Source organism: Pongo abelii, chromosome 7 (genome assembly GCF_028885655.2).
Source record: "Pongo abelii isolate AG06213 chromosome 7, NHGRI_mPonAbe1-v2.0_pri, whole genome shotgun sequence".
NCBI classification, from domain to species: Eukaryota; Metazoa; Chordata; class Mammalia; order Primates; family Hominidae; genus Pongo; species Pongo abelii.
In genome coordinates, this window is record NC_071992.2 from 106,774,630 (window position 1) to 106,800,707 (window position 26,078).

General features: G+C 36.3%; 1 protein-coding gene and 1 long non-coding RNA gene across 2 annotated transcripts in view; one reads left to right on the forward strand and one right to left on the reverse strand.

Annotated features, from left to right (window-relative positions):
* NECAB1 (N-terminal EF-hand calcium binding protein 1) overlaps window positions 1-26,078 on the forward strand; it is a 173,954-nt gene that overhangs the window by 97,065 nt on the left and 50,811 nt on the right.
* LOC129047473 (uncharacterized) lies at window positions 898-12,474 on the reverse strand. Its single transcript, XR_008509183.1, has 3 exons — window positions 12,359-12,474; window positions 3,986-4,124; window positions 898-1,296 (listed from the first exon to the last, which is right to left on the reverse strand). It is a non-coding gene; the product is annotated as an uncharacterized LOC129047473 (long non-coding RNA).

The window sequence follows — 26,078 nt, forward strand, 5'->3', positions numbered from 1 at the left end:
AGAATAGCTCTCAGCCTGGTGGTGATACAAGTGTGTAAACTAAGTAGTATGTTTTGGATCTTGTCCCTCCCCAAATCCCATGTCGAATTGTAATCCCCAGTGTTGGAGGTGGGGCCTGGTGGGAGATGATTGGATCATGGATCACCATTCCCCCAGTGCTGTTCTCCTGATGTTGAATGAGTGAGTTATCATGCAATCTGGTTGTTTAAAAGTGTATGGCACCTCCTCCGCCCCTCTCCTTCCTCCTCTGGCCGTGTGACATACCTTACTTCTCCTTTGCCTTCCACCATGATTGAAAGTTCCCTGAGGCCTCCCCAGAAACAGAAGCCACTATGCTTCCTGTACAGCATGCAGAACTGTGAGCCAATTAAACCTCCTTTCTTTATAAATTACCCAGCCTCAGGTATTTCTTTATAGCAATGAGGGAGCTGACTAATGCACTAAGCATTACAGTATAGCCCAATGAGAAGCACAAGATAAGACATCTAATTCATGTTGGAGATAAGATGACACCTGACCACTTAGAGATAAAGGAAGTTGGTAGAGCTGGACAAAGGAGACCTAAACACAGGGAACAGCACGTGCAGAGGCTCTGAGTTAAGAGGGAAACAAGACACTCTAGGAAATGAAGCTGGACAGTAAGGATAAAGTACCAAAGAGTGGCATGATGTAAGATGAAACTGGAGTGCTAGGGAGGGCCCACATCTTTCATGATGTCAGCAAAGCTAAGGATTTAGGCCTGTATCCTAAGTGCAAATAAATCAGCAAATAATTTAAGCAGAAATAAAAACAAAAAGACTCACGCAGTCTTTCAAAAAGACTATACAAGAATTAACTTGGGATTGGGGTGGATAATATAGAGGAATAGGATCAGAAAGATGAGTGAGTAGGCTAGTTTATTAGTCTGGGTAAGAAATGTTGATATTTGGAAAACAATAAAGACTCAACTGAATTTTGAAAAATAAAGTTCAGAAAGTCCCCTAAAACTTCAAGGAAAACAGAAAATATAAGAAAATTGGAGCACCAGCCTAGTGTATCCTATATCCAAATAACAAATTCCAAAGAGAGAGAGAGAAAAAAAAAAAAGGAAAACAGGTAAAAGGTGGAATCAGAATACATTTTCTTTAGACCTCTTCAGGAATATTTGGAAACTGTATAATAACTTCATCCCTTGGAAACTTCTCTCCAGAAATGGCCATTAAAAAATTATCTGCTTTGTGTGTCTAGCTTCTTCTTGCTCTTCAATTCTCATCTTAAATACCATGGCCTCAGAAAGGTCTTCTCTGACCACTCTATCTAAAAAGAAGAAAAGGTCATCTCAATTAGAATAGATCATCTGTTCCTTGCTGGCAATTTATCATAATCAGTGAGTAACTGTGCAACGTTTTCATTGTTGTTTATTTGTTGTCTGTAAAGAGAGAGAAGGGCAGTGACTGTTTTTTGTTTTTTTAGGTTTTTTTTGTTTTGTTTTTGGCTTACCATGTTTACTCTGAACCTAGCACAGGACCTGACAATTAAAATCATACTCAAAAAATTTATTGATGGATTAAATTAATTGATTGGTTAAATGAACACACATATAGCTCCAAAAGCTAAATACTTTTGCTCCTAAAAGAAAAACTTCTCCTAAGTTAATTTAAGAAGCTTCCAGATTGCCTCTAATAGGAAGAAAAAAACAAGTTATATAATCTTCTTTATTTCCTCAAATATGCACTAAAATCATGTTGTTTTCCTTGTATTAAGACAATGACATTTTGTGGGATTTAAATTGAGGTCAACCTGTTGTTTTGGTTTCTTAAGTTACAAAATCTTTTTCTTGGCACTAACCCTTAAAAATGCATGTGATTCACATTATACTGTTTAACCAAGAAAAACATATGTCTCTGATTTAAATTAAAAAGGAAAAAGAAAAAAAAGAAATAGTCGAAATTAAAATTAGAAAAAGCCCCTTTGTGCAATAGCTCAAAGATGAGTAAAATGCAAGAGTTTTGACGTTTCTCAAGCCACTGTTGAATAGACATCTTCTCCACACTGTCTAGCAAGCACATGGACCCTTTGGAATGAGAAATCTAGCATTTTTCTCTATATTTCTACCCAGATAAAAAGTCCTGTCTCAGTAGGAAGATCTGATTGTTCTAGGCTTTTATGAAAAATGAAATACAAGCCTTTTGTGATCTATCTTGACTGGCAGTACCTCTGTTTGCAGTGTCAGAGAATGGATAAAATGGGATTTAGCTGCCTACCTTAAACTCCAGGAAGTGACTCAGGACAGATACAATCTGTCATTATTTTCCCTCCTCCCCCTTCTCCCTTAACCCCAGCCTTTTGTCAGATCCTCAAGGGCTACATGGATTATTTTACTTTGCTTGTTATTCTGGAACAAAACACCATAGGTCAAATTCCAAATGGCCATTTGAAAGTCCCAAAGGTAACTAAAACCAGAACCCTCTGTCTGAATTTGGAGTGTCTCACACACACAAAAAAAATAGCTTTATCAATTAGTTTTTCTTCTTTCTACAGGGTAGAGGTGATAAGCTAACTTGCAGCATTAGTATGTGAAGTGCTTGTAATCTCAAAGCAAATGTAGAATTCTGCTGCTACGGCTGAATTCATCATGTGCTATGTTATATAAACACAAATGGGATTCCCTGTTTATTAGTAGGGCTTAAAAGGAGATTATCATAAGCTAAAGTGAAGAATGGCATTCTTAAAATAATTATTTAGGGTTTGTTAGTTACCTTACTGAGTACAGCCATGAAATTTTCCAAAATTAAAATGTATATATAATTTTTCTTCTGACAGTTATTTTTGAAACAAACACACCCTACAATACATTTTCAATAATTTTAAGAAAGAAATAGACTTGAATCCTAGCACTGCCAGGCCTCTGCCTCTCTCTTACTCTCCTACATCTGTCTTCAGGATCTATGTTGATTCTCTCTTTAGCATCTACAGATCTCTTTATCTCAATCTTTTCATCTCTCCTCTATCTCTAGTTTTTTGTGTTGAGCATCTGGGCCTCCCAGGGCTCCATAGTCCTTTCACTAAAGATCACAATCATTTTATTTGAGTCTTACTATGAAAAAGATGAAATAGCAATAGGACACAGAATTTCTATTTGGGACAAACATCATTACTATAATTTTATGTAAATTATATTATTATTAAATTTTATTATTAAAATTTTCCCTTGTTTTAGGCAAAATATCCAAGCTGAAATGATACCATATGTGGCATAGTAAAATACCCTTGTAGGCTTACAGAAGGCAAGCATTTTAATTATCCATTATAGTTTCATTGCAATCCTTTAAGTATTCAATCCTTAAGTATTTAAAAATAAAATGAAAAAATTATTCTTGGACTTCAGAGCAACCACAAAAAACACTTTTTAAACCGTTTATTTGACATCTTCTTTTTTCCTTGAAATTATCTGTCAAAATGAGTCTGCTTAGGGAAGAGGAAGTAGAGACTAGGAGGATGGAAAATAGGAGAGAAGTGTCTTGAGGCTGCAAGTTTGGTTCAATAGGACAGAAGCCCTGAGGCAGGTCCAAGCCTTGGAATCCTCCATGCAGCCCTGGCCAGACTTCTGTCCAACCTGGCAAAGGGGAACTCAACACTTCTGGAAAGGTTGCTCAATGAAGTAAGGAGGAACATGTTCTCTCATAGCAGACCCTAGTTATCCTGAAGGACTCTGCAATACCTACTTCCTGGACGGAGAAACCTCCACCTCTAACTGGGTAAGGAGGAGATAGAACTGAGATGAGAGCCCTAACCCTTCTAATTCATGTGAGCATGACTTTGGGTGTAATTTAAAGGTGATAAAAAACCACTTTGAGGTTATTGATAGAGTTCACACAGTGGTGTAGATGATTAGTTCAGGCAAAGATCATCAACAAGGTGGTGGCTAAGGTGGATATGCTAGGAGGATGGAGGACAGAGTACATAGTAATGTCTGGGCAGGCTCAAGACTTGCATCGGCACCTACCTGGCAACCATGTCACTGGTTCTTTCTAGCCATTGCTGCAGCCCCACCAGACTCTTGGTGACCAATCTGACTTCTCTGAGCCAAGTTGCCAGACGATGCCTAATGACTCTTCTTTCCTGCCAGGCTAGGGCTTCCGTGGCTATGACCAAAAAGAGGATGAGGAATAGCTGTCAATGCCAACTAGCATTCATATAGCACCTTGGAGTTTTCAACATGTTTTAATACACAGTATTTCAGTTACTCTTCATCACATCTTAGTAAGGAATGTCAGGCAAAAGGTAATATACACATTTCAAAAATGAGGAAACTGAGTCACAATGTGGCTAGTTGATTTATCAATATCCTAAAGATAATGAGATTTAAACCAAGTGATTCTCATTTAATTTTTTTTTATTTAAGTTTATGTGGTTCCATATGAACATGCTATAAATACGCAGCTGTAGGTTCTATCATAACACAAAACATTTCTGGTATTAGGTACCTTTGGTCTTTGAAACAATCAAAGTCTTTAGAGTTCAGCTGTGGCTCAGCAAAGGCATAAAGATTTTTAGTTTCTCTGTTAAAAACATTTTCAGTTTTGTTTCTGACAAATGAATAGGTAGGTATCCAGAGCTCAGTGTAATATGTGAATAAAATATGAAAGAAATTATAGACAGAAGCAGATGATAATTAAATGCTGAAATCATAATTAAATCCTGAAATCAAAAGATGAAGGTGCATAAGCAAAATTCTAGGCAAGGAAGTTCATATTTTTTATTATAGTTTGTTGTCATTAGAGAAATGAACTTTAATTAGAAAATAAGAGAAGTTACATACCCATGTCAAACAATGGATATTTAGCTTTTTACTTACTAGAATGAAATATACCCAAAGGAAAGGCTACTGTACTTGAGAGAAGTAAGCAAAAATATTGGTCTTCTGGGCTCTTGATGAATTTATAAAGGATCCGAAAGCATTCCAATAGGAGTCCTACTGATTTTTTTTTTCAAATAGGTAACTGTACTATTTCTTGATTGACACTTAAAATGCCATGTTTACTATTTGCTAAATACTTATAATGTACTCAGTTTTGTGTCAGAGCTAACTATTCTGTTCCCGTGGTAAACTGTCTTTTCTAGTATTAAGTATTATTAACACATTATCTTAATTCTTGTATACTTAGATATATTTGAAAATGTAAAAGTGCAGGTCTTCTCTGTTCTTCTCTCTCTCTTTTGTTTTTGTTTTTGTTTCTGTTTTTTGTTTGTTTGTTTGTTTGTTTGTTTGGTGGAGACAGGATTTCACTCTGTTGCCCAGGCTGGTTTCAAACTCCTAAGCTCAGGTGATCCATCCACTTTAGCCTTCCAAAGTGCTGGGATTACAAGCGAGAGCCACAGCACCTGGCCTGATTGTTCTTTAGCAGAGATTTTTGCGCTTAGTTTGCCATGTTTGCATAAGTTTTATAATTGTTTTTTTCAATTCTGGGAAAAACTTTTATTGGAATTTTCATTAAATTTATAAAGTAATTTTGAGAGAATTGTCATCTTGGTAATATTTTTCCTTCCCATGCAGGCACAAATATATTTTTCCATTTATTCAAGCTTCTTTTCTGTCTCATTAAATATTTTTATGATACCTCATATAGGTTCAAAACATTTATTGTTAAATCAGTTCATATATATTTTATATTTTTGTTGTTTTATAAATGGCCACCCTCTCTAACTTCCTAACATAATGTTGGTAGTATATTGGAAAATGATTAATTTTTGTATACACATTTAGTAACTAGATTAGCTACCATCTTGAGTAGCTGTTCTGTCCATGACATGCCATTTATCATCCTTTACTGATATTACAGCTTGAACATCGAAAGCCTGTGCACTGTAAGAAACAACCCACCTAATCTCTCTTTTAGGGAAGTTGACCAATCTGTATATAGTCTTTAATGCCCTGACTATCTTCTCCCATTTTTTTTATCTGAACTTTGAAGCTATAGTTTACACCTATTGTTGTTACATAAAATTTCAAATTCTACTTCATTACCGCAAGGCAGTAATAAACTATGACTTACACTTTAGAACTTGTGTCTGAAGGGAACAAGATCATTTTCCACAAAATCAAACATAGTTTTAAAAAGCTTGAGTAGCAAAATTCCATAAATACAAACATGTAAAACATTAGCTGATTCTTACGTATTTTTAACAGAAAAGACACAAACCAGTAAGTAAATAATGTATTTAATTAATTGGCAGTACATTGATATGGGCCAGAAATAAACTTGATGTTCAGAAAAGGGAGAGGTCAGTGCTCACTGAATAATCAGATAAAAACATCAGGGAGAAGGTGAGACTCAAATGAGTCTCAAAGAATGGGCAATTTTAATAAAGGAAAAAGAGAAGAGAAGAACCTGCAGATAATGACCCTACTTTGACTTTTTAAGGAGGCAGCTATGAAGCCTAGTTCCATCAGAGGCCCTCTTTCATGTCCAGAAGAGGCTGTGGTTTACAGATGGAGGGGTCAGGTCATGCTGACTGCAGTTGGTATTAACCTTCTTTACAGTTTCTCGAATTAATGTATAAATAGCAAACTGCGATCTTGCAAATAATCTTGAATCAAGGGGACTTCAAAAAAAATTAACAGATTGCTAGAGCTGTGGTACGTAGAAGCTCCAGGTCAACTGCTGGTGTACCCCAAAGCCACAGAGGTCCCTATTAGTAATCATTTTTTTCATGATTGTTTTCTATTTTCAGACAGTCCTACCAATCCTTCCTCCGCATCCCAACCAGAAATAAGATATAGTGATAAATTATTTTTATTTTGTTTCACATACCTATAATTTTAAATAGCCATTTTTTTCCTTTGTATGGATTTTCTTTTATTTATCTTACTTAGATTGTTAGTGGGAACATTTATATTCCTAATAGAAAGTGGGAGTTAATTTTCTGCCTAATGAAAGGACGAGTACAAAGTACACTGTTCTATTTAAAAAGAAAAGCTGTTTTATTTTGCCCAAAAATATAGTTCTGAACTACAGTTGCCTGAGTGAATGTACAGCCCAATTTCTGAAGAACTGAACTTTGAAATTCTAAAAGCTAGATAAGGGAGAGAAGTTAATGCAGACATTCATGGGGGATAAACAGCACAGCATGTGATTCCTTCTGTCACAAGAATTAAATTTGATATGACTCATTTCTTTTGCCTGAAGTGGAAAAGTGCAGAGGGAGAGATTAAAAATTGGTCTGTGTTGTGTTTCTCAGATCTGATAGGCATCAGTTATTATCATGTTGAAGTTGTTCTTTCCCATTTTTATTTACAAAGAGGAAATACTAAATATTGCAAACCAGAAATACTAAATGTTATTTGAGAATTAATTAGTTTTGGCAAAGTCCTTATTTTCAAAATAAGTACATCCAAAAGAATGTACTTTCAAAAAGAAAATGAATATGTGCAAAAAAAGCTATTATAGGTGCTTCCCTTGGCTGCAGGACAAGAGAGCTCAGGGCCACATGGTATTGTGTGACATCCCTTTGGAATGATTTATCCCGTGACCTGTCAGTTGTGTAATAACACATGGAATGTAGCTCTAACAGCTTTGCAGGGTTATTGAATTGACTGAGATCTCTGGGAAACTTTCCTACAATTTCTTTGGATTTCAGTTTGAATTTCTGTTATGGATCATACTCACTTTTTAGGACTACCAATTATGCCACAAGCAGCCTAGTTTCTGACAGTATGGGAAGGAGATGTTTTCATCAGTTGTACATCGAGGTTTCAGAATACTGGCTGTGTATTATTACTCTGTAAGACTGAACGTCTATGTGGGAGACCACTTAGCTTTATTTTATGAACCAAAATAATAATAATAATAATAATGTAATAACATAGCTGACATCTATGGAGCCATTACCAGTCTCCAGGTACAATGCTAAGTACTTTTATTTTAGTAATGTATTTTATCCTAATCTTCTTGGGGTAGATTCAGTGATTATCGCTGTAAGTGTAATAGGAAACGAAGACAAAAAATGTCAGCTAACTCCCTCAAGGTCACACAGCTGAGATGTGGATAGCGATCTTAAGTTGATCCCTATGAATTGCTTTCTAGTCCTCCATGGCATGAAGCTATTATAATTTCTAGTCAATTTCTTGAGAAGATGACAAAAATTATGGCTGAGAAGACAAAAAATATATTGAAGGGTTTGTTAGTTGTAATCATTATCTACTGTGAAAGTTTCTGTGGGTCAGGAATCCAAGGGTGGCTTAAGTGGGTGATTCCTATTCAGAGATTATCATGAGATTGTAGTCATTTTAAGGTCCTTGAGGAGTTGCTTTTGAGCTTACTCACATGGCTGCTGACACATTCCAAGGAAATAGAGTCAGCTATGTGGCTTCCATTTGTCACCACATGGGCCTCTCCATAGGGCTGCTCCTATGACATAGTAGCTGGCTTTCTCTAAAGAAGTGATTGTAAAGAGAGAAATGGGATGGGCGCAGTGGCTCACGCCTGTAATCCCAGCACTTTGGGAGGCCAAAGTGGGCAGATCACTTCTGCCATATTCTATTCACTAGAAGCAAGTCAATAAGTCCAGCCCACACTCAGTGGGAGGGGAATTAAACTCCACTTGCGTGTATATATCTTTAAAACTACCATAGTGGTCAACTTTTAACTTTGTGTGTGTGTGAGTGTGTGTGTGTGTGTGTGTGTGTGGTGGAGTGGTGGAAGAAAATCTTTACCTGTTTTTTTCCTCCATTTATATCTACCCCATTAAAAGAAATCAAATTGATTTTTGAAACTCTGACATACATGCCTATTCCTTATATTAGTTGAATGCTTCTAATATGGTTTGGCTGTGCCCTCACCCAAAATCTCACTTTGAATTGTACAATCCCCATAATCCCCGTATGTCAAGGATGGGACCAGGTGGAGGTAATGGGATCATAGGGACTGTTTCCCCCATGCTGTTCTCGTGATAGTGAATGTGTCTCATGAGATCTGATGGTTTTATAAGTGTCTGGCATTTCCCCTTCTTGCACTCCATCCTGCCACCCTTTGCCACCCAAAGGACAAAGGTGCCTCATTGTCCTTTGCCTTCTGCCATGATTGTAAGTTTCCTGAGGCATATCCAGCACTGTGGAACTGTGAGTCAATTAAATGTCTTTTCTTTATAAATGACCTAATCTTGGGTATTTCTTCATAGCAATGTGAGAACAGACTAATACAGTAAAAATTCTGAATGATAATGAGAATCAATTATGTTTTATCTTTAGAACTAAGCCACATATACAAATGTATATATAATGAATATATATCAATAGAGCCAAAACATATATAACAAGATGAAAAATACATTTTCCTGAGTTTGAGTTAATATTAAATATGGTCACTCTAAAACAAGTTTTTAAAGAAGTATTTTTAAACTATCAGCTTTCAAACAAAGAGGGTTCCAGATTTTAATGTCTGAAAATCCATGTCCCTGAAAAACAACTCAGTTTATTCACTGGTTCAGCAGAAATTCCATTCTAGGAAATGAAAGGAATCTAAGTTTTGCAACACAATGCCCTCAAGAGTCTCACCATAAAGCAAAATGGGTAATTTAGGACTACCTGCCATCCAAAACTTTAAGTAGATTTCATAAGAAAGGTTTAAACAACATGTGGTAAGACTAATAAATAGGAAAGCGTCACTTTGTCCAGTAAATCTGGAAAGTTATCATGGAGTAAACAGTATTGAAGATAAACTTCAAAGAGTGGAAGGTTTATGGCCAAAGATTGCTGGGAAATAGTGAGAATGAAAGTCATTTCAAGGAAAAGAAGTAATAGAAACAAAAGTGTTAGAAACACAATGCATTTTCATAGAAATTTGGAGAATACAGAGTGTTTGAAGTATTAAGCAATTTTGGACATTGTGAGTGTCCAGGCTGACAGGCAAATTGGCTGAGAAATTTAGCATTTAATCATTAAGTAGCAGAGGTGTATTGGAAGTTTTTGAATAATGGAAATAAAGAAAGTTGGTCACATGAGGGTCAGTTAGGAAAGCTTTACTTCTCTCATATCTACTTATTTGTTTCCCAACTGTCACCTCTAAAATGAGGATAATGTTTAGTCATAATATTGATCTTTATTGTTAATTTGTAAGTTTCCTACTTACATAATATGTAGCTATTCTACATATTATGCCATTTTGTGTATATTTATATATACATTATCCTAGGTATTTCTATGAATTCTAGAGGGTTTTTCACAATTTTCAACAAATATTACCTATTCCCATATAGAAAAAAATGTAATAGAACCAAGAGTTTTTCTCATTTTAAAAAATGTCATTCTTGATCTGATTCTTTTTTTGGTTGTTGACAGTCACAGAAGGAATTAAGAAAGACAAAGTTTAGGTTATTAGTACTGAATGCTGTCCTAGTCAAGATTTTTTTTCTTTTTTTTTTCCTTTTTTTTTTTTTAGATAGGCTTTCACTCCTGTTGCGCAGGCTGGAGTGCAGTGGTGGGATCTCAGCTCATTGCAACCTCCACCTCCCAGGTTCAAGCAATTCTCCTGCCTTAGCCTCCCAAGTAGCTGGGACCACAGGAACACACCACTGTGCCTGACTAATTTTTGTACTTTTAGTAGAGACGGGGTTTCACCATATTGCCTAGGCTGGTCTCGAACTCCTGGGCTCAAGCAATCCAGCTGCCTTAGCCTCCTACGTTGCTAGGATTACAGGCGTGAGCCACCACACCCAGCCTGAAGTATACTTTTATACTTGATAAAGTTTTATGTTTATCCAAACATAGCAGCTAAAGGCCAAGAATTTTTGGTTTATAATGACAGGCAAAATGGCAATTATGCAAAATGTTCAGAAAATATTTGTAAGGATTTTTCTTGATTTTCTCAGGAGCATCAGAAGACATAGCTTATCACTCTCTTCCTTACATGGTCATGTAGTTTTTCTATATTACTTTGAATATCAGCATTTCAATGAAATAAAATTGAGGTGGGTGAGGGGTTAATGCATAGGTTTTTTCTCTATTGTGGGAGAGAAATGTGCCTTGATTTTCTTCATCGTTCAGTCAAATATGAGCATTAATAGCTATCTATGATAAACATTGATAGCATCATAATTTCCATTTTCATAAAAAACATTGGCTAAGTATCACATCTATCAAATTTTCTTTGTAACATATACAATATTTAAAATGATGTTTTAACAGTAAATAAATATTTTAAATGAAAAAGAAATGACCTATGTGATTATTAACCCCCCCAAAAGGTGATTGTCATATTTGTACCCCCTTTAGATCTTTGTTGCCTTGTGCTCTTTGCTTTATCCTCTACGATCAAGTCAGTCACCCATTCCTAATGATTTTGTCCTTAATGTTGCTCATGTCCATCTTCTTCCCTTGCAACCCACTGTCTGGGCTACATGAGGCAGAGCCTCCTTGACTCGCGCAGGGATTCCTTGTCACAGCACCGAAGTCATTATTTTTCATCCAGTGTTGTCTACAGACCATGCTCCATCCTGCTGGATGAGACATCTTTCCAAAAAATAAGACTGTCCCTCACCTCCTTAAAACCTTACATTGGCTCCTCATTGACCTCAGGACAAAGTCTAGACTCTTTGCCCAGAACACACAGGCACACCCAAATCTGAGCCTTCCCTGCTCATCTGGTACCCTCCCCATCTCTCTAGTTCCACCTCTTGCCAGTCCTTACCGGATGATTTTCTCTCCAGCTATACTCAGCCATTTGTACTTCTCTGAGTTCCCCACCATCTCCGTCTCCCAACTGGATCTTGCCATATAGTGGTCCTTCCTTGTGGATGACATCACTCTGCCCTCCCTAGGTCCTTCCTCAGGGCTCCTCCAGTTACCTACTTGCTCTTCATCTGGCTGGTCCTCTAATATTCCTGGTGATACTACGGGACTTAGCTTAACTGTCACTTCCCCTAGGAAGCCTTTCTTGATCCTCCAAGCGGGGTGTTGGTGGGGGTAGAGGGGAGATTAGGTGTTTTCAAACCACCTCTTGCACATCCCCATGGTAGCTCCTTTTACTTTTTACTTGTCTGTCATCCCAACTGTCTTGAAGTGTCTTCTCTCTCACTGTATCACCAACAACTACTAGTTAAAGCACTCAGTTAATTTTTAAAAATATATATCGGCTCCCAGGGGAGCTGCGGATGTGCTGAAGACCACTGATGATCATGAATCAATCACCTGGAAAGGAAGAGGGACTTGGCGACCACAATCCAATTCTGGACAGATGGACAGCCCAGATGGGTGTCCCTTCCAAGGGACCAGGGAGAACATGAAAAGGGAGCAGATTTCTAGAATATACATCTCCAAACTGTTTCTAAAATTTGGAATGATTGCTTGTCCAGAGCAACACAATACTCTTTCTGAACTCACCAACTCATGGCGTGAAAACTGTCTATCTCCATCCTGCCTGAATTCCAGCAGTGCAGGAGGCAATAAGGGCCCCCTGAAATGGGCCAGATGGATTTTATGGCCAGCTGGGGAGGTCTGGGGAAAAGAAAGGGATTAGCAGTTTTAATTCTAGTGCTCATACAGTTTTGTATTTTGTAAAGAATGCTATTTTTTAAAAAAAAATTATAGGTCAACATCAACTATTCTTGTAGTTGGATTTTTTTCTTCAGTTCATTATGTTGAACTTGCCTTTTAAATGATTTTGCCTATGACACATCTTTAGTTCATGATCTGCTCTGACATTTTGAGAGCTGTAACCAAGATTATAATGTGGCAGGACATGATAGGCACAGGTGAGTAATATTTTCAGAATTTCTTAGAAACAGAAGCTGATTTTCATGCTGATAACCTAAAAAGCAAGGAGGAGAAATAGACACATATAGCATAAATATCATATAAAGTGGACAAATATCATATTTAATTGTATATTTGTAACAGTTCCAGACACATTTTTTCTCACATAAATATTTTTAATAATGGTTATGCTAAACAGAGACCAATTCTTCCTTAATATATAAGGAAATACATGATATTAGAGGAATAAAACTATTTTTACTTCCTTGTTAATTCTGCCTTTGAGTTTTGTATAGGTCATTTATATACATTGAAATATGGAAAACTACCTCTCACTCCTCAAACTATACAAGTCAGAATATGTGGGATAAATGGAGAGATGTCTCCAGAAATAACAATTTCATACTTAGGAAAAACTTGATATGATTCCTAGCTCTGCTACTTGCTAGCATATGCCCAAGTTAATCTTTTTGCCTTCATTTCTTTCATTGTCAGATGTTGGGAGAATAAAATGATATAATACATGTAGGGGGCCTAGTACTGCAAGTGGCCCATAATAGGCACAATATAGGCATAATAGTCATGGGACTAGTTGTCTTTCTACTTCCAAGGTCATTCTCAAGTTTCATACTTTGTTATTGGAAACGATTGCTAAACATGTGGCTTGGTGCTTTATATGGATATGATGGATTCTTTCTTACAACAACCAAAATATTTTATTTCTATAAGGTAGAAGGGAGAATTCAACAGAGCAGCTAACTAATAATCTAAGTAAATATTTGGAATGTTGACCCTTCAGAGAAAATTTTAACTTTAAGTCAGAATTTTACATCCTGATTTTTTTAGATAAACAGATAATAAGTGTAAGTGCTTCATGAGACTTCCCTTCATTTTAAGGATATACATTTCAGCTGATCTATGACAACCAAATCAATAGTTTAATGAAGCACAGGGGCTTGCTTCTGGGAGAACTTCAGTCTGGTGAATGCATAGAGATGCATGTATTTCCCTGAGTGATTGACTAAGCTGCTGCTTATGGGAAGAGACACATATGATTGCATAGAGGCACAAATGTCTGTTAACAGAATTATCAAAACTAAACAGAAATTAATTCATAAAAATATAAAGGAACAACTAAAAGGGAAGCACAGCACCTAGTCAGCCATCTCCTTGTTAATATGATGAAAACAGATCATCTGCAGTGACAGAACATATACTCCTACAACACTCTTGGAAGCACAAAGGAGGTATGTGAGACCTAGCTACCAAAACTATAAATAACTCCAGGAGCAGAACTCAGTGTCTCTGAATCCCAGAGAAAGAAAACAGAAAAAGTAGTCTCAACACTGAGGAAGCATAGAAATATTTTGAAAAGCAAAAAAGAAACAAACCAAAGGCATGTATGTACAGAGCAGGTGCCACCTCAAATCCAGTTTAATAGACACAAAAAGCACCTACCATGTTCAGAGTGTTGCCATGTGCTAGTAACCAAAAGGAATATAATAGGAAACAAAAATTAGCCTTTGCTCTCCAATCAAATAATATAATAACAGCATTTTGTACTGTCTTGATCATTCTGTTGCAGGTTTATTTTTCAGCTGATAGAAAAAGTGATTATGTATTTGATAAAGAGAAACAGATTAGGAAATTCTGTGAAGCCCCCTTCCTTGCCCCATGAAGTTAAATGAAAATTAGTCAGATTTGTGGCCTCTTTTCAAAGAGAGGAGTGCTGAGTGGAATTGGCCTGTGACCACAGGAGAAGTATTCCATAGAGAATTATTCTGTGCAATAGATCTGTGGCAGTAGCTGAAAGGGACTGTTTTCCTTCCTTTAATTCTAACTTTCTACTCCCTTTTACGTTTTCTCATGTAAATCAGAGGCACAATTAAAGCTCAATGAGCTGATGTCAGTAGGAGAATAATTTTTCCAAGTTACTCATTTTAGACCAAGTTTTATGCAAAGTCTGTATTTTATGCAGCCTAAGAGACATTCTGTGGATGAGTCTTAAGAATTTACCTCACACCCGTAATAGGTATACTTATTCTTGTCGGGTGCTGTGTCATACCATGCATCTGTAAGCTGATGCAGAGGCTCATAAAAACGGCACTTACTAAAACCTCCCTTAGCTATCCTCCACCTTATCCAGAGAAGCTTCTTCTCTTGGAAAATCAAGCAAAACAACTAAGCTAAGACATGTTTAAAAAGTTTGAAAAGAAAGCTGTAAGGAAATACAAGAGGAAGAGTTGTTAGATATGAGTTCTAAATTTCTTCTCAAAGAATTAATATGTCGGCCGGGCGCGGTGGTTCACGCCTGTAATCCCAGCACTTTGGGAGGCCGAGGCGGGTGGATCACAAGGTCAGGAGATCGAGACCATCCTGGCTAACATGGTGAAACCCCGTCTTTACTAAAAATACAAAAAAATTAGCCGGGCATGGTGGCGGGCGCCTGTAGTCCCACCTACTCAGGAGGCTGAGGCAGAAGAATGGCGGGAACCCCGGAAGCGGAGCTTGCAGTGAGCCGAGATGGCGCCACTGCACTCCAGCCTGGGCGACAGAGCAAGACTCTGTCTCAAAAAAAAAAAAAAAAAAAAAAAAAAACTAATATGTCAGTATATTCAATTCTCTGCCTTCTACTTTTAAACTTCCTCGTAAAGCAATCTTTTTCGATTATCTACTCCACCCTGACTCATCCTGATTACCTACTCCACCCTGACTCATTCCGATTACCTACTCCACTCTAACTCATTCGGATCACCTGCTCCACCCTAACTCATTCTGATTACCTGCTACCTGCTCTGCCCTGACACCCGCCAAAGCACTCATCCCTTCATTCTCTTTAAATTAGCCAATCAGAATTAGTTTAGCCTGTGAGGTCTAACCCTAGCCAATAGGGGAACGACACAGCAGCAGGGGTGAGGTGCGTCAGGGATAAGAACCCCTTGCCCTCCCTTCTCCAAGTGTGCGCTCCATTGTTCCTTCCATATAGAAGTACCTTGCTTTAATGAGAAAAAGAAAATTTAAAAAAATAATAATTAAAAAAAGAATTTAGCAGGCAGAAAGCAGCAATAAAATTTTCTACTTCAATTTCAAGCCAAATTATTGGCAACTCTTCCTCTTCTGTTCCCACAATCCTTAAGAGGATCCTTTGAGGGGCACAGATTTACTATAGGTCCACCACTTATCTGTGATTCCAAAATCCAAAAACTTCTGAAAATTGAATGTTTTGGTTTTGTTGTTGTTGTTGTTTGGTAAACTTAGCACCAAAATCCATTTGGTAGCAAAACCTATTTTAATATTAAGAATTTTGCTGCAAAACTACCAATATGGTCATTACAGGGTACTGCTCTAGACCCTGCTGTGGGTATTATAAAATTACATGACATATGCTAGGTATTACCTCTCTAGATTCTGAAAAATTCTGAACTTTGAAACGTATCTGGCTCAATGGTTTCAATAAAAAATTAAGATGGCTATGTCATTATATATGTTATGGAAATGGATGTTCTAATTATTTTTTCAGACTATCAGATTGCATGCTTCAGCAATGCTGAAATGTAATACTATCTTATGTTTAAAAAACAAAGTAAAAAAAAAACTATCAATTCTTTGAAAAGTTTATTGCATTTCAAAGAGCAGTCAAATAATATGCACAGACAAGTGAAAATTGACCCCCAGTGGTCTGGGGAAAATGTAAATGAATTTATTAACCTTTCAAAAATGAAACTTTAGGAGACTCAACTGATAATGCTTGTGGCAAGTGTATTGGCATGAAATGAATGAAGAATGCCTTCATTTGTAGGCTTAATTTACTAAGAGAAATCAGGACTTGCCTCCTGTAAGTCACTGTTGGCAGATGATTTAAATGGCTGTGAGTGTAATCATTTGATTTAAAGAATAATTCTTTTTTATGTTTTACTATTGCTACAGAATAAGATTATCATCTCTTTACAAGCTTTTTATCCTCTGTCATTTTCTGTAGTAGTTTTCCTACTTATAGCCTGTATCTTCTTTGGAGGTAATATGACCTCAAATTTGTTCCTTGCATATAGAACATCTCTGTAATCAAATTACAGTTAAGAAAAGACCATGATTACACACCTCACTATCAGGCTGCATTTTGAGTGATAGTGGAAAAACGAACTACCAAGCCTGGCTGCTCCCATGAGAATAAGTTCAGATAGGAAGGAAGTCAAGGCTCACCCCAATGCTTTCTCTCGAGTCTCACCTCCCCTCTTCCATCACTACCACCACTCAGTGCCCCAAATCCAAATTTAAAATATAGCCTTGTCTTTAGACTTGGAGTAGCACAACTTTTTTATTTAAATCAATATTGTCCCATTTCACTGAGATTAGACGTCATATTAACTATTTGGGAATCTGTAAAACCACAGGACCCTAAAAAATTAACACATTTGATATTTGGGGCCACCTAGAACTGACAGTCTCCAGAAGGCCTAAAACTTCAACAAAAGTAGCAGCTCCAAGTGAGTTTGAAGCCTAGTTGCTGCTTGGACTGTGCTTCCTGTTCCAATACCCCTGTCTTCTTCTCTTGCCTGGCTCATTGCATCTTCTATAATGCCCAGTATCTCATACCCATCTGTCCTTTTCACACCTAATTCAGTATAATTATTGAGAAAGAGATAGCTACTATTTATTGAGCATAATACATGTTGACCACAGTGCATACATTATCTCAATTAGTCTTTTAGCCCAACTGCACTGAGTCACTCTCATAGTCAGGCACCTGGTACATGGTAGGTACTCAATCTACTTTCCTCAGCTCTCTCTTCACCTTCCTAATAGTTCATTTGTCTCATCCCAGCTGAGATTCGTTCATCTGGCACAAGTATTTATGGAATACCGTGTCTGCTCAAATCCTCTAGAAAGCAGAAGCCAAGTGCAAGAGATGTGTTGGGAGAAATGCCCTTGGAAGGTAAAGGGGAGAGGGAACAGGAGCAGTGGGAAGATCCTTCAGGCTGCCCTGCAGATCTGGCACCTGTGAAAAGAGGAAGAAATGGAAATTGGGCTGGCAGAGAGCCTCTGACAAAGTTTTGGCTATGTCAATGGGACGCCCAAGGGCAAAGACTGCTCATAAGAGGAGTCCCCCCAGACTTACACCATCCTTAGTCCTTGACAAGGAATACTGGAGAGAATGTGGCTTCCGCATGAACACTGCTGATCCCCAAGGTGTGGCAGCTGGGGATCGTTTTAAGTATGCTTATGTTTTAAGCATACTTAAAACAGTTTCTCTCTGTGGTACCTTGGTGACTGCCATAGTGTATACCAGGATGTGATTTGAGGAGCATGGGCAAAAATTCAAGAATCTGTGAAAATTCAGCTTTAAAGATCCACTTTTCTTACTCTCAAAGGTTTTTCAGTCTTTAAGAGTCTAGTCTTTACAAGTTTTTAAAAGTAAATATCCCTGGGAATAGAAAGATCTAAAGTCCTAGTTACTGAATAACTTTGCAGAGGGTAGTTAAAAGCTCACTAAAAGGAAAGAGATGGGACCCAAAATTTATTTGAGCTGGAGCAAGTTTAGAAACTCTGGAACAGAGAGATGTGCAGAAAGAAATAGTGATGCACCAAAAATCAATTGCCTAGGTTTAGCTCTGCCATAGTTTAAAATATGTTGATGCTCAAATCTTGTCCCTCATGTATGTGATATTGTACAGTACATTTGATTTTTGTATGTGTTTATTATACCTTGCTTCGATTCAGAAAGGTTTACAATGCTTCCTTTATCATAAGAAACTCATAATTCAGGTGGGTGCTTGTTTCTTATACCAGCATGAAGCTAAACATAATAGTTTGAAACTATTGAAAATATTGAAACATAATAGTTCTGAAAATAATATTTTCAGAATATTCTGGGACCTTAACTGCACAGTATGTAAGAAGGAAGGAAACATTCCTTCCTCCCTACAGTCTGATACACTAGTGAAAATAATAAGCATTACTAAACCAACAATGAGCACTCAATGGGGAGCCTTGAAGAGTACCTTAGTGTTTAACACGGTGCTGTAAAGGCATGAACCTTTCCCCTGCCTTTCTCTATGAGTAAACTTAGTGTTGCTGCATTTTCCTTATTAGAATTATTTTCATTTCATTAGTAAAATAGACAGTTGCTCAGGAGTAGAGCAGCTGACCTTAGTCTTTATATACCAATATGGGATGATTCAAGGGTCACGTGAAATGTCAAGCTACACACAACAGAACAAGCATAATTCTGTATACTCTGAATCTTCCCACATTGATCACTTTTGAGGCCAGAAAGTAACAACAGAAGGGTAGAGTAGGCGTGACAGAATTGCTTCACCAATGGAACAAAGAGGAAAAATGGTTCTTTTCTTCTCCTTCAACTCTAGATGAACCAGTGAACACAGACTTAGCCAATTCCAGGATGGAAACTGAGCCCCATGTTCTCATTTCATATATTTGAGAAAACAAACACAAAGGGGTTAATAGACTTGCCTAAAATCATAGTATGAGTTAACGGCAAAGCCCATAACCCAGCGTAGAATCTTATCCTCTATAAGGGTAAGAAAAATATTATTCAGAATTGGGTAGAATTAGTTCTTTCCCTTCCAATCACTAAACTGTTAACACAATGCCTCTTGGGAGCATAATTAAGACTATCACTGTAACCTTCCAGGTGCAGGATTCTTTATCTGTTGCCATGGCAAAGGAGCAAAATCTAAGCCCCTGATTAAAATGAATGCTTTTGTAAGAAATAATCAAGATCCCTGTCAGGGTTTCATCACGCTCTTATACTCTTTGTCATTTTTTATATGACCCCAAGCCTGGGGCTCAAAGTGCCTACTTGAAATTTCTTTTTGTTGTTTGTATAATAACTGAATTTGTTCTGCTCCACCAGTTTCTTGATGACTTTTCAGTAAGATAAAGGTACTTTAATCAGTCGAAATACTTGAACATTTTTATTTTTATTTCAGTGGTAAAAAATAGACTGAGGCAGAGTGAAGTTATAAATTAGAATCTAAAAATTTACGTTTCAACATTAATATTTCTTAGTGCTCCAATATAAAACACAGAAAACCTATCTCAAATATAAAAGACGAATATAAAATTATTAATTAAATAACTGGCAGCCTGGAGATATTCATTCCAGCATAGGCTTTGATAAATCTTTTCCTGAAGGCAGTTAAACCTTTTTGAGAAAAACCTTCTGAGGCTGATATGATTTAAGTCTCTCTGTTAAAAAAAAAAAATTGGTGTTTATAAATTATGCTGCCTTTTTGCTACTCTCAGCTTAAATAGAAATTCAGCTGCAATTTAGATGATGTTTCCTTTCCTTTTTTAATTGCTGGTTTTCAGCTCTGAAAAGCTTTCCTTCCAGTGGTGCCCTCAAAGGCACAGTTTTATAATCAAGAGCCTTTGCCCCTTGTAGCCTCATGAGACTAGAACCCGCTGTTTCTCTCCAGGTATGTTTAACACAGACCTGGGAACAATCAAAAAGCTTTTCGTGTTTTGTGCTTTAAACATCTTTTGATAAGAGGCTGCAGGAAAAGGACACCTGTATTCTAGTCTAGCCGAGGAGAGCTATGTGGTCTTCAGCAAGCCTCCTTAATTTATCTGGGCTTCCTTTTGAAAATGAGGAATTTGTATTCAGTGGTTCCTTCTAGCTCTATGTCTTTGGTGGATTTGCTGATTGCCTGTGAAATTTGTATAGTACAACCATTTGACCCTGAATTTTGTATACATACAGACTATGTATACTCTGTTCTTGTCATTAATTGAATAGTATCACTCTCTCACACTAACTTGAGCCTTGTAGTTATATACATTTAATGGAGGAATGAGAATGTTTCTTCATTAGCAAACCCTATCTATATTTAGTGTTTGGCTAAAACCTCGTTTGGGCTCTCTTTATGGTTTTTTTTTGTGTGTTAATGTTACATAAGTATTTGTTGAAGCATTTTAATCTATACTGCAAAAGGATGTTTTATTTCCTTCTTTAATGTACTTTGCACAGTTATATTTACAAAGGAATATTCTATAAATAATATAGGTACTAATCCGCATATTTTATTCTTTCTCTTAAAAATAAGAAAAGCCTGTTTTTTGAAACTTCTCAGATTGTTCTATTATGAAACATCACTACTGGCTGGGTGTGGTGGTTCACACCTGTAATCCCAGCACTTTGGGAGGCCAAGGAGGGTGGATCACTTGAGGTCAGGAGTTTGAGACCAGCCTGGACAAAAGGGTGAAACCCTGCCTCTAGTAAAAATACAAAAATTAGCCGAGCACAATGGCACATGCCCGTAGTCCCAACTATTCGGGTGGCTGAGGTAGGAGAATCGCTTGAACCCAGGAGGCAGAAGTTGCAGTGAGCCAAGATCCACTGCCACTGCACTCCAGCCTGGGTGACAGAGTGAGACTCTAAAAAAACAAACGAACAAACAAATATTACTGTTAAGTTACATATGTAGAAAAGGAGTCAATTGAATTATGTTGTACTTACTAATGCAAAGGGGCTCTCTGTCTCTCTTCATGTGTGTATAACACACACATAAATTATACATATAATGTACCTGTACACACATTTTACAGTTTATATTCTATAAATGTTCAAGTTTATCAATAGTTAAATAAATATAAATTAAATTGACAATAAAATATACTTCTGTCAATTAAAAATGTTTAAAATAATAATGCCAATTGTTCAAAAACACAGGAAAATGAAGACTCTTAAACATGATAATGGGACTTTAAATTAGTACTACCAGTAGGAGGGCAAACTTAGTGACCTTCTACCTGTAGGAGGGCAAATGTGAGAAAATATATCTCACATTTTCAATTTAGGTATTATTCTACCTAGTAATTTCACTTCTAGAACATTAACTCGGAAATAATTTAGTATGTATACAAGGAATATTCACCATATAAATGTTTATACTAAGAAAAATTAGACAACTATCTTTAGTTTATATTCAACAATATGAGATTGATGAATAAATTATAAATATAAAATATACTATTTGGCTATTAAAAACTATATAATATATGAATACAATTGACATGGAAAGATGCATGTATTTTTATGTGCAAATAACTGATTTAAAATGTACATGTAATTGGTTTTGAAAAAACAATATATTATAGGTATTTCAATAGCTTTATTGAGTTATAATTTATATACCATAAAATTAACCAAGTGTAAGCATACAATTAAATATTTTTATTAAATTTATAGAGTTATACAATGACCACTGCAATCCCATTTTAGAACAATTTTTAAAAAATATTTTATGTTGCCAATCTGTATTTTCTAATTTATAACATTGCTACTTCAAATGTGAAAGTTATTTATATTTTTAATTTAAAATTTTCATATAGCTTTATCTGCAGAACAAAACATGTCACATATCTTTTCAACCACTTTAGTCTGTAATTGTAGGTTTGTTATAATAAAAGTCAGTAGAGTTTTAAGGTAGTTACTAAAACCAGTTGCTTTTTATTTGTTAATTTTTTCTGTGGATCAATGATTACTTACTCATGAACAAAAAAGTCAAAACTTACCTGTTAGCTATCTGACTTTAGGCAGATTACTTTATCTCTTATGACAAGTTTGGGAGGTTCAAATAAATGAATCCATAGAAAATACTTAGCAACTTCTGTTTATAGCAGTTTGGGGGAAGAGATTCTTTCAACAATTCTGTTGCTGAAACAAACTAAAAATAATGGATAGAATATATTTTTACATTTCTGAAATGTATCCAAGCCCTGGCAAGAAAGCAAAGACTTCACAGAGGCCAAAATCTAAGTGAAAGAGGGAACACAAAGAAATAAGCAGCGCAGGGAAGCGGCTTTAACTCATTGACCTTACATTTCAGTTTTAAAGACTTTCAGCACTGGGGTAAGAGAAAGCGTAGCCACCAGCACCCCACAAGGTAAGGATTCTGATAACAATCTTCTGCAAAAACTTGGAACCCAAAAGCCTTTACTCTTCCTCGAAAGGAAAGTCACCCCTAGTGATCCAGGGCACCAAATAAACAAAGGGGGAAAGAAGTCTGCCCTGAGAATTTATAACTACAAGTCAGCCCTCATGTAAATGTGCAGGCCAAATCCAAACTTCCTGGGTGGAGGGGAAAGCCTCAAGCCAAGAATTTAATTTAAAATTATTCCAAGATGATGGTGCCCCCAGATAGTGGACAAAAGCAAAATCAAATTCTCTCTTAATCTAGATCTGGTATAATTTCCACAGATTAATCCTGCAAGGAATATGTACTGAAAGCAAAAAAAAAAAAAAAAAAAATCTCAAAACATACTTCAGACAGTATTAGAAGACTTTATATATTGAAATCATCAGCTAAATAATAAGTATGTTAATGTATTTATATAAATATATGTGGGATTAAAAATAGGAGAAATGAGCAAGATATAAAAAAGACAAAACAAATTTGAGAAAGCACAAAAAGATTTGCTAAACATTTTAAAAATACAATAATTGAAATGAAAACATCAGGAAACTAGTTTTACAGTAGATTAAATAGAGTAGAAAAGAGAATTAGTGAACTAGAGGACACAACTGAAGATACCACAGAGAATGTAACTTAGAGAGACAAAGATCTAGAAAATAGAAAAGAAGTTAAGAGACCTAGAAGATTGAGTGGGAAGGTCCAATATACTTCTAATCAAATTTCCAAAAGAATTAATGAGAAAATTAGCAGAGAAGACAAATAATACAAAAATTGTATATCTATAAACCAACAATAGTTAGAACATGTATAGAAACCTAATTTATGATGGATCTGGCAAAAATGTATAGAAATCTTACTTGTGATAGAGCTGACGTGACATATCAGTGCCAAAAAAATACTGGACTGTTCAATAAATGGTGCTAGAAAAATGACTTATCTATATGAAAACAAAAGAGTTAAATTCTGAATCCATACACAAAAATCAATCCCAGTTTAAGACTTACATGTACAAAAATTTAAGAGTTTTAGTATAGAAGAAAATAGTTTAATGACTGAAGAAGGATTTCTTAAACAAGATGCAAAATACAAACTATACCTTTAGAACATAGTATGGCATAACTTTCACTTTATTAAGTTGTATATCAAAAGACAGCACTTACAAATTGAAAATACAAACAAACCAAGAGAATTTGCAAAACTTAACTACCAAGGGCTGGTGTTAAAAACATTTAAACAAATGCTATAAATCAATAAGGAAAAATTAGAATACATAATAGCAAATGATTTGGCAAAATACAGGAACAGGAATTTCAAAAAGAAGCCAGGGAAAGTCCAATATAGCCTATGAAGAATTACTGAAACTCTTGTTTGCAGAGGGTTGTAATGTGCAGTGTTGGGCAATTGTGACTTATCTTAAGCCAAGTTAGTGCAGTGGTTCAAGAGGTCCATGCAGATAATTTAGCACTTGTACCCTAGAGTTTAAGTGTCTGGTGGAAGACAGAAGAGCAAGGCTGCACAGTTAATAGCCACAGGTTCATCAGCAGTTGGAACAAGGATTCATACATATTGTTTTAGCTCTGGATTTCAAGAAAGGAGAGAAAGAAAAAAAATTGCAGATTAATTGTTCTATTATTTTCTAAGGTTTTACTATATTGCATCTGGGTGCTAATTTCATCTGTGCTGCTGGGCATCTGCTGTGATTTCTGACTCTGAAGAGTCATACCTTTGTTTAATACAGCAAAATTATCAGCAATTGTCTCTTTACTGTTATCTTTGTTCACCTCTTAGAACTCCTTATATATAAGTTAAATACTCTCATTCTCTTCTCTGTCACTTCTATTTCATATTGTTCATCTCTCTGCTTCAGTTTGGATAATTACTTCAGATTAATATTCTAATTCCTAATTATTCTTCATCTGTATCTAATCTATTTCCACATATCCATTGGATGTTTATTTTTTGGAAGTTCTTACTGCCTCTTTTGAAACCTGCCCGGTTTCTTGCAACAGTGTCTCACTCCTTTCTCCTGTTTTCCATAACCCTGTTTATGTCTTTGAACATTTGAAGCATATTACCACTGACTCTTTTTTATGATACTTTTTTTCTTTGTGTGATATGGATATGTGCGGATAGATTGGCATTTTTCCACTATTAGTTTATACTTGGATGATTAAATCATTGGGGATTTGATGTATTTCTTTACGGAGAATATGTTTTTGTTTATGCCAGCTGCCTCAAGATACTACCAATACAGAACTGAGGTGAGTTAATCTCTCAGTTTTGGGCTTCCCTGAATATGCAGGTATAGGAGTTCGAACTTCAGACTGTTGAGTGGACTGAATCTTGATTTTAGGTTTTCAGGAGAGAGTTTTGCACCCAGAGTTAAGATTGAGAAAACTTATTTGTCATCTTCCTTTGTTCACACATAGTTTTTTTTCCAGCTCTCTTTTAGTAAAAATGTGGTTCTTTGAGTGTTCCAGCTTCAACCCCCTACCTTGACTCATTCTCTGTTCTTCCAAAAGTTGTTAAAATCTGGAACTTAAGAGTCTCTAGTTAGAGAAAATGCCGCCGTAGAGCAAGGCCTTCAATGCAAGATTACTGTCAGTCTCTTTCTCTGTCTCCTGTTCATTGTTGACACTCTTGGTTTTCTCTTATGTTCTTAGAAGCTTTGCTGTACATTCAAATAATATTTGCCACACTTTACCTTTTATAGTGCATTCTATAGAAGGAGTATTTTAGGATATTTAACTAATCCTAATGCCAAAATTGGAACTTTCAGGAATTTTCTTAATGTAAATATTACCTTCCAATTTATCAATAAGATATTCAGAACTAATTTTAAGTAGTCTGTATAGTTATCTAGAAACCTTTTTTAGAAAGGAGTATGCAGGTAGATTTGAATAATCCACCTTTTCCTTACATATGAGATATATATATATATATATATATCTTCTCACTTTATTGCTCTGGCTGGAGTGCAGTGGTGCAAACATGGCTCACTGCAGCCTCGACCTCCTGGACTCAAGCGATCATCCCATCTCAGCCTCCTGAGTAGCTGGGACCACAGGCGCATGCCACCATGCCTGGCTAATTTCCCATATCATATATATTTTTAATAATGAAAATTTGAGGGTCTTTACTTCTTATAATCCACCCAATTTTGTGTGTGTGTGTGTGTGTGTGTGTGTGTGTGAGAGAGAGAGAGAGAGAATTAGTAGACTGCATTGTTTTAGCTAGCTAATACTATGAACTCTTGGCTTATTCTTCCGGATGACCATTAAGATTCCAGTTAGCTTCTGAGCCTGTCTAGATACCCCTAAAATGCCAAGAGACCTTGACACAAACTCAATGCTAAGAAAGGCAAGCCCAGGCTATGATTTCAGGCTATAGCCAGTCTCTTATGTTACCCA